Source organism: Actinia tenebrosa, unplaced genomic scaffold, assembly GCF_029948245.1.
Source record: "Actinia tenebrosa isolate PJP-AT-01 unplaced genomic scaffold, QUT_ActTen_1.0 PGA_scaffold6__47_contigs__length_16458017, whole genome shotgun sequence".
Classification (NCBI taxonomy): Eukaryota; Metazoa; Cnidaria; class Anthozoa; order Actiniaria; family Actiniidae; genus Actinia; species Actinia tenebrosa.
Window position 1 is genome coordinate 8,616,739 of NW_028292583.1, and position 8,601 is coordinate 8,625,339.

Below are 8,601 nucleotides of genomic sequence, written 5' to 3' on the forward strand. Positions count from 1 at the left end.
GTCTGTAGAGCCTGGACGCTAGTGTTTGGGACGCCATAACGAGGCTATATTCTCAACGATGGCGACAGCTGAGACGCCAAATGTGAGTACTTACTCTGAATTTGCTGCTTATTTTCAACCTTTTTCCTATATTTTAACCATTATTTACCCCTCAGTAATTTAGTTCATTTATTTTTCTAAATTCCTAGCTATAACTAGTGTGTATTCTAGGGCGGGCGCATTTGGTTTGAACTCAACAAAATTTAGCCGCTCGAACAATAGATTGACATCAAAAACAATAAATGGCGGGTTTGAGTTTGCCTGACAGAAACTAGGTCTCATAAGCTCTTACAATAGGCTAGTTTTTCAGTGAATTGACCTCAAATAATTTTCGTTGGGCTCTCGAATATTCCTTATAGAATTTTTTAGTCATATTTAAGGCCGTACAGGGGGTGGCAAAGACTACACTACAATTTTGTGGAGAGTATTTGTTTACATACATTGTAATAAATCAGGATGATAGAGCCAGGTTAGAACATTTTTATTTTAGTTTAAAAAGAGGAGACACATGGAAAACAAAAGCTAAAAAATATTTAAATATTATTTAAGTCTACAATTCAGATATTTCACTAGTTGTTTTAAAGTTATGAAAAGATTAGTCAAGTTTTTTAATCATAAACTGTGTTCTATAGAACTATCGCTTGGGGAAAAAACACGATTAGAACAAATTAATTTTGAAAAAAAATTCGTCACTAGAGGAGCAGCTGCTTTAGCCTGGCATATAACTCATACTAAAATCCTAAGAGGTGACTTATCCGCAAATTATTTTATTGGAACAAACAGTTAAAATGCTGAATTTGATTAATTGTATATACTAAAAAAATGAACTTTTTGGAACTACTTTCATAGTTTTTACCAACAAAATGTTATGGACTTGGAATTTTAAATTGCTTATTATTTAGTAGTTTGCTCTTTTTTTATTAAAATATGTGGTTATGTGGGTACTTTGAAGTCTCTTTTCCCCATTAGATCGAGTATTTGTCATTTTGACCAATTTATTCAAGCCATATGTGCTAAGGATATAGCATCTACATTTTATGGATATAGCATCTACACTTTCATAGAAATATGATTTCTTGTAGAACTGTAGATTACATATAATTTTCTTGTATCATTTGAACTGTATGGAGTTTGAAAATAAGATGTTTTTGGATTAAAGGTATGAACAAGTTTTTTTTAAAGCTAAACTAATTAAAACAAATTTAGTGTAAAGATAAGTTTTGAATTTTATTAGCATCATTATCTGATCTGTCTAGTAAAAAATACATTTTTGACATCTTTTCCACTAATCGATATTTTTGAAGTCTATATATTTTACTTGAAAGTGAACTGGAATATAGTTATTGTTGAGCTGTTTCTGTTATAAAAATGTTGCACTGAGGCTCATTGTCTTCTGTTTATTTTTTTGATTTTATAATGAGGAAAAATATACTGATCCATAAAATACCCTTATCAGGTTTATGCACGAACCTACAAGTTTCAGGAATAAGGAAATTAGCATCTTTTGTTTCTATACTTCAAATATAGTTTAAGGTATATGGTTATTATTAAGTACATCTCATTTCTTCTCAAGTTTTGAAATATTATTTGCCTGAATAGAATTTCTCGAAAATTTGCATATTTGAGGGAAAGAGAAGTTTATTATGATTTATTATTCTAAGTTTAATGACCAAAATTGTCTTAACAAATGACAGCAGATTTTTTCTCTATTGGTTAAAGGGTGCTTTTAGTTGGGTTTGCTTTAGGCAATTCTACCCACAGTTCTTTAATAAAATATTGTTAAGTATGTAAGAGGATCATATTATGTTATAATTATTTTGTTATTTTAAAAATCATGATGATGATGATGATTTTTTATCACATTTGTTGGTAGTATTTTCTCATTAATCACCCATCTGTGTGTCTACTAAACAGAACAAATTATTCCTATTTTTATTGGTCTGTAAAATTAACAAAATTTAATAATAGTATGTATGTATGATTGTGAGTACTTACTTTCTTTTATCTATTTGAAACAAGTGTAATTCATATTTTTAAAGATTTTTGCTGTACAATGTTTCTTAAGATTATCAATTGTGTGACTGTGTAGATATTTTTTGAAATTGTAATTTTAGTTTATTAAAATATTCAATGATATTTAATATTAAATATTAAATAATTTAAAAAATATTAAATAATATTAAAAAATTTTTTTACTGCATTGTAGCTATAATAAACACAGATGATGTAACCCTTATCATAATGAAATATATTATTTGGCTTCATTTTTTTCTTATTAAGTGAAAAGTGTTTTATATTTTCCCAGTTTATAACAAGTATAACAGGAAGTAGAGCAGACATTTAGCTTTCCATTATAATTACCTAGTTATCATCTGGTAGTTGTTCATATGGCATGCATATGTTTATTTGTTCAGAGTATTAATTATAAAATTTACCAATGTAATAAATGACATTTTTGAATTATTAACTGTAACACATATTAATATTTGATTGATATCTAATATGTAGATATTATATTCTTATATTTAGATATATTACTGTTAGCAATTAATTTTATTATTTATTAGATCTAAAATATTCATTCATCCTATTAACTTTCATCCAGTTAACTTGCGTGCTTATTTATCCACTTATTTATCTATTTCTTTATATATATTTATTTGTTTACTTAAATTGTTTCATAGAACTTAGTGTAGGTCATTTCAGTTGGTTTAAGTTAAAATTTGACACGGTTTCATTGTATTCATTGGGAACATGTATTTAAATTCTAAAATCTAAAATCTACAAAGCTTTCGCTGTTGTATCACAGCGTGGGACAATCACAACAGAGCTAGGCTCCAAGCTAGGTGAAAGCCAAAAGATCGAATTAGAATTTGGTTAGTTGATTTTTGAGGAGGGGGGAAAACCGGAGAACCTGGAGAAAAACCCTCGAAGCACCAACAAACCAGAGAACCAACAAACAACTCTTCTCACATTGAGATCGGCAGGACTGGAACTCGGGCTGCATTGGCGAGAGGCACCGCATTAGCAGCGCACGCCACCGGCGCTTTCCAATACATTCGTTAAAAGTCAATATCTAGACACTGATCTAGCATCAAGTCAGTACCATAGAAGTGAGAGTTACATATGGAGAATGGAGGCTATAAGCCTCAAGATATATTTAGCAATTATTTGCCAAAGGTGAAGTGAATATCAGGGAATATTTACCGAGACGCGAGTCTTCGAGTGAAACTTTCATTTACTTTCATTTTTTTCAATTTCCTACAAAACAATTATAAGGAGGGGAAATAATTCTCCTTAAAAATTCAAGATTTATATCTTAATTTATCAAACTCATTAATAATTCATGAGGAAAACACAACAGAAATCACCACCGTGAAGAGTTTTGTAAATCAGATACAGAATCATGTTCGTTTGCATAAACTTTAACTTGGATTTTCTTGGGCAGATTCACATTTATCTTGAAAATTTTAGTGAAAAACACGAAAGAACTAACCTAGAAGTTTGATAAGCAATATACTGTCAATATTCATGTCCGTGTTGTATCCAATATAAAACACCCTTGGCCATGCCTCGAGTTCGTATGTCAGATACAACATGGCTTGAGACAGCCGAGAGTTTGTATATTGGATACAACACGGCCACTCATACTGTATATATTACATACAGGGTAGACCTGCCACTTTAGGACTATATTTAGATATAAACCTAGTAACATATTTTTCAGGTTTATATCCAAGATACAAACTGTGGTCCATGAATTATTATTATTTTAAGAATTGTTATTATTATCATCATTATCATCACGAACTCGGCATTATGGATTGACGTCTTTCAAATGGGCTTTTGTTAATCAAGTTCAAAAAAGCTTTTGACCTGGTAGATCAAAGTACAGTATTCTCATTTTCAAGCTCAGCTCTTCTCCCTCCACTGTTAAGTGGATTAATTCTTATCTCACTGACCAAACACAACACACTGCCTTTAAGGATACATTATCTGACCCTCTACCAGTATCGTTAAATATTCGACTTCATTATATTGCTTCTGATGTGTCTACTTGGGCTAATTTTAATAAAATGGCTCTTAACACTACTAAAACTAAGTCTCTCATGATTAATACACACAATAAACTTCACTTAACATTGTTGTTAATGGCAATTTAATTGAAAAGGTCCAACATGCTAAACTACTTAGCATTACTCTTGATTGTCACCTTACATGGGAGAAACACATTGACGATATATGTTCAATTGTAAAGAGCAGGCTGTCACTATTACAAAGAATTGAGCCATTCCTCTCCCACTACTGCGCTTTGCGCTTCTACATGTATAACTCATGTATTCATAATCATTTCATCTAGTGTTGGAGCACCTTGGGAAATAGTTCTCATTCTTCATTATCTAGTCTCCTTCGGCTTCAAAAACATGCAGCATGTATGATCCTTGACACTGACTTCTCACAACCATCTGTCAACCTATTTACCAAGCTTAAATGGCTACCAATTTCTGACTTAATCAAACTAAGAAAGCTTCATTTATTGTTTTGTATCCTTAATAATCCTGATTCTCTCCTTTGTCTTAAGCGTATGTTCAATTCTAATTCTGGCATGCATACATTTTTTCATTGTGCTGCAACATATATGTACATATATGTATACATAACATATATGTACATATATATACTCTTTTTAATTGCCTTGATTCTGATCTCAAGCAACAGGTCTGTCAATCACTCTCTACTATCTTTTTTTTTGAAGGAAATTTTAAGCTTTAAACTACATCTATAAGAAGTGAAATTTAATGCGGATTCCAAATATGAAAAGAAAAATGGGGTGTCCCAAGCTTGTTTTCAAGATAATTAGCATTTATTGGATGCCTATGCGCAAGTTTTTGAAGCAAAAAATGTTATTTTCATGTGTTAGAAAAATAAACTTTTCTAAAAAACTGATACAATGTATATTTTTAGGATTTTTTAAAATAACCTCATGAAAAGTATAAAGTTCCTGTTTAAAAAATTGAGGGTTTTGACCTCGTGTAGTTCAAAATGTGTATGATTCTTCAATAAAAAACATTCAATTAGTAGCCAGTCACCCTTAGTCAATCACCATGTCTGAAGTGAATTTCCATAGAGTACAGTATGTCTTTTCCATTGGTAATAGGCCCTTTGCTGTTAATGGCCAAGTGTCTATTGGAGAGCAAGATTTTTGTTTTAGTTTTAAATTGGTGATTCGTTTTAGCTACTTGTAAAGAACAGAATTAAACAATGTGTAACAAGTGTGTTTTTAAAAGCAGTTTTATCATGATCTCTCAAAACAGGTTGTAGAAAGTGTGTTTGCTGACACCAGTAAAATGTTCATTTATTTGCTCACAGCGTACTAATCAGCACATGATGAGCTGCAAAGGGCTGATTAGGCTATCACTGATTTTGTTTTTTATTTTATTTTTATTTTTTTAGTACATTTAATACTTTCAAACAACACAAATAATAAAATGTAATAATTAATACATATGATACTAACACAAAAACTAAGACTATCACTGAGTTAAATATCATGATTGACTTGACTTAAATTAGTAAGGAACGTACACCAAAAAAGAATATTTTCAATTTAGGGAAAAAATCAGCTTTAGATTTATTGACTACTCTCTTTTATGTTCAGCATAATATAATCAGTAATATCATCACCTTCCATTCGTTATTATTATTAATATCATTTTATTTATTGTCATGATTATTAAAAGCCATTCCTAAGAGGGCTTATTGTTGCCATGGTTTAATGTATCAAAACTTAGAAACTATTATGATATCTTTTGTCTGTGTTTAACCACTACTAATGCTGGCTATTATATATTATCATATCTCTCAAACCCACAAAAGATTTAGGATTGATGAATCATTTTGGTAATTGGAAGGGTTTTTTTTGTTTTTTTTAGTCTTTTCTAAATACATACAATTATGCTTTTAACTTAACAATTTCTGTATCAATGAATTATTCTAAATCCTACATGTCTCAAGAAGGGCTTGTCTCATCTGTTACATATATAATGAGCTAAAATCGTTATCTGTACCATGCTATCATGCAATGTAGACTTGTATACTCATGATGCCTTCCATTCTCCTGAAACTATTTTAATTTTCAAAATATTTCAGAAGTTTCTCAAATGAGCTAAATAGTCCTAAAACATTTGATATTTTATTCAAAGGTTTTTCTTGGTTTATTTAGGTTTCCTGTGACTAGTTAATACATCTACCTCAAATAGTCCAGTTATATGGTCCACTGGAACAGTAGTAAGGAGCTAGCTTAAAGGTAAAAATTGTGTACTTGAATCAGGATTACGTTCTTCTTAAATGTGGTAAATGTTCAAAAGCCTTGTTTATCCAGGTTTTAGGCTTTTCAAACAACATTTAAACCTATACTTTGCCCCCTGATCATTTGAATATGTTTGACACATTTTGTTTGTCTTTCCTGAATCAAAGATTCAATGACATTTAGTTTTATACTTTGTATCTACTCAGATGGAATCTATTAATAAAAAATCTTGAAATTTCAGTGAGGTTGTCTTAAAAACAAAAGATACACAATTTTTTAGGTATTTTTACTAAGGAACAAAGAAGGTCCTGCTTACTGTTTTTGATAGACGGCAATGTTTTTCTTTTTTTCTCTAGACTTTATTTTCAACAGGCTAGTAATAGAATTGATGTAATCGTGAGGAAAAAATGTCATAGCTACTACAAAAATTCACTTTTTATATTATTTAAATCTTGCATGACCTACTTTTCATTTACAAAACCATTAGTAGGGTTAATAATGGTAAGTACAGTATCTTATCTTCCATGGAAACCTAGCACATGTCAGGTGTTAAAAAATATAATATATGATTTGGTGATCCAAATAATGTTCTATAAAATTACTTCATGAATTTTAAAACTGTGTTTCTTTTAAAGCTTTAGGGCTACAATCTTACTTCTATGACATGTCCATTAGTAGATCCATATATTCCTTTTGTTTAAATGTATACTGTAGATATCATTATTTATATTATTTTCCCAGGTGAAGTGCTATTTAAACACATTTTTTGTCTTTTATTTCTAAGCACTATAAATTTGGTGTATGAAATATCAGACAGATTTCATTGTGCTTTATCATTAAAATTTAGAGATCTACAGTATGCCTATGATGTATGAATATGACAAAAATTATATGGTACATCATATTTTATTTATTAGCTACATGTATTCTGTTTGTAAGGAATTATTATTATTATCAAAAATAACATTCATTAAATCATTACAAGAAATTCCAAAAATAAAGGCTCATTAAAGACCTGTAAACGTTTCAAATTATTTTTTTACAAACTTAAATGATTTATATTTTTTACATCCTTCTTACATTAAAATAAAATTCGAATGAAGCATAGCATTTAATGGGAATCTTTAGATTATTTTATCATATTGTGAGGTTCAATTCTCCTTAAGGTTTTTGACATCCAGCTGAGAGGTAATGGCATATGCGCATATATTACCAGTTGAATAAAAGTATTTTGTATGATAAGAGATGGTCATAAAGAAATATTGACAATTCATAACATTTACATAATCAGGAAAACAGTTTCCATAGTGTTTTACGACAAACACCATGAGTAAAATACATTTCTAGAATTCTATAACTTTGTGGGAATTATTCTCTGGAATCTTGTTTATCTATTCTGCATTCATCTGTGACAGGAAAACCTTGAGTGTACTGTTGTTTAAACAATTACCTTAAGATCTTTTAAAATTTCTTTCATTTTGGCTATGATGGTTTACCATATTTAAGCTTAATTTGCTTTCCTTCAAAGCTAACATGAAATAGAAAAAAAGGTTTGTGTGCTGCATTTTGTAATATAATTGTTTTTATTTTATTTTACAACATTTTTTCTAATATTATTTTAGGTATACATTGTAATTTATTCATTTCAGAAATATTAAATATTTTGTTTTATTTTAAAATTTAAAGTGTAGTCTGGTATATTTCTTTGGCCTTTTTGACTTTAGATTTTTTGTACAAAATAATGATTAAGAGCCCAGTATTGCATTATTGAATTGTGAAAGATAGTACTGGTACGTGAAATTTCAAAACACTAGATTGTATTCAATATTACAGCCTCTGACATCCTCAAACAATATTTTCCTAGTACTATAACTTCATCAGCAAATTATTTAAGTTAAAAAAAAGAAGTAACACTCGTTTGTTTATTGACTTGTGCTTAGATAATAATCAAGAAGCCTTAGGGGATGCATTATACAAGAAGAGGAAAGAAAGTAAATTATTACAATTCCTAATTCTAAAGAGCAACATCTGCCAATATGGATGATTCCCAAACTCAGCAAACAATATCACATCCTCTAGAAGATGCTTCTATTAAGGTAAAGTGTGTGTGTGTGTGTGTGCATAGCTGTTGTATTCCATTTCTAATTCAACTTGGGCTAACACAATGTGTAATATAATATAATACACTATGTTAAATGCAATAAGATCCATTTACCAAAGTGTATAATTTGTGGCCCGTGGTTTGGAACAGA

At 29.8% G+C, this 8,601-nt stretch overlaps 1 long non-coding RNA gene across 1 annotated transcript; it reads left to right on the forward strand.

The window, feature by feature from the left end:
• The first annotated feature begins 46 nt into the window (after positions 1 to 46).
• LOC148905987 (uncharacterized) lies at positions 47 to 8,439 on the forward strand. Its single transcript, XR_016121622.1, has 3 exons — positions 47 to 82; positions 6,263 to 6,346; positions 8,290 to 8,439. It is a non-coding gene; the product is annotated as an uncharacterized LOC148905987 (long non-coding RNA).
• The last annotated feature ends 162 nt before the right edge of the window (positions 8,440 to 8,601 follow it).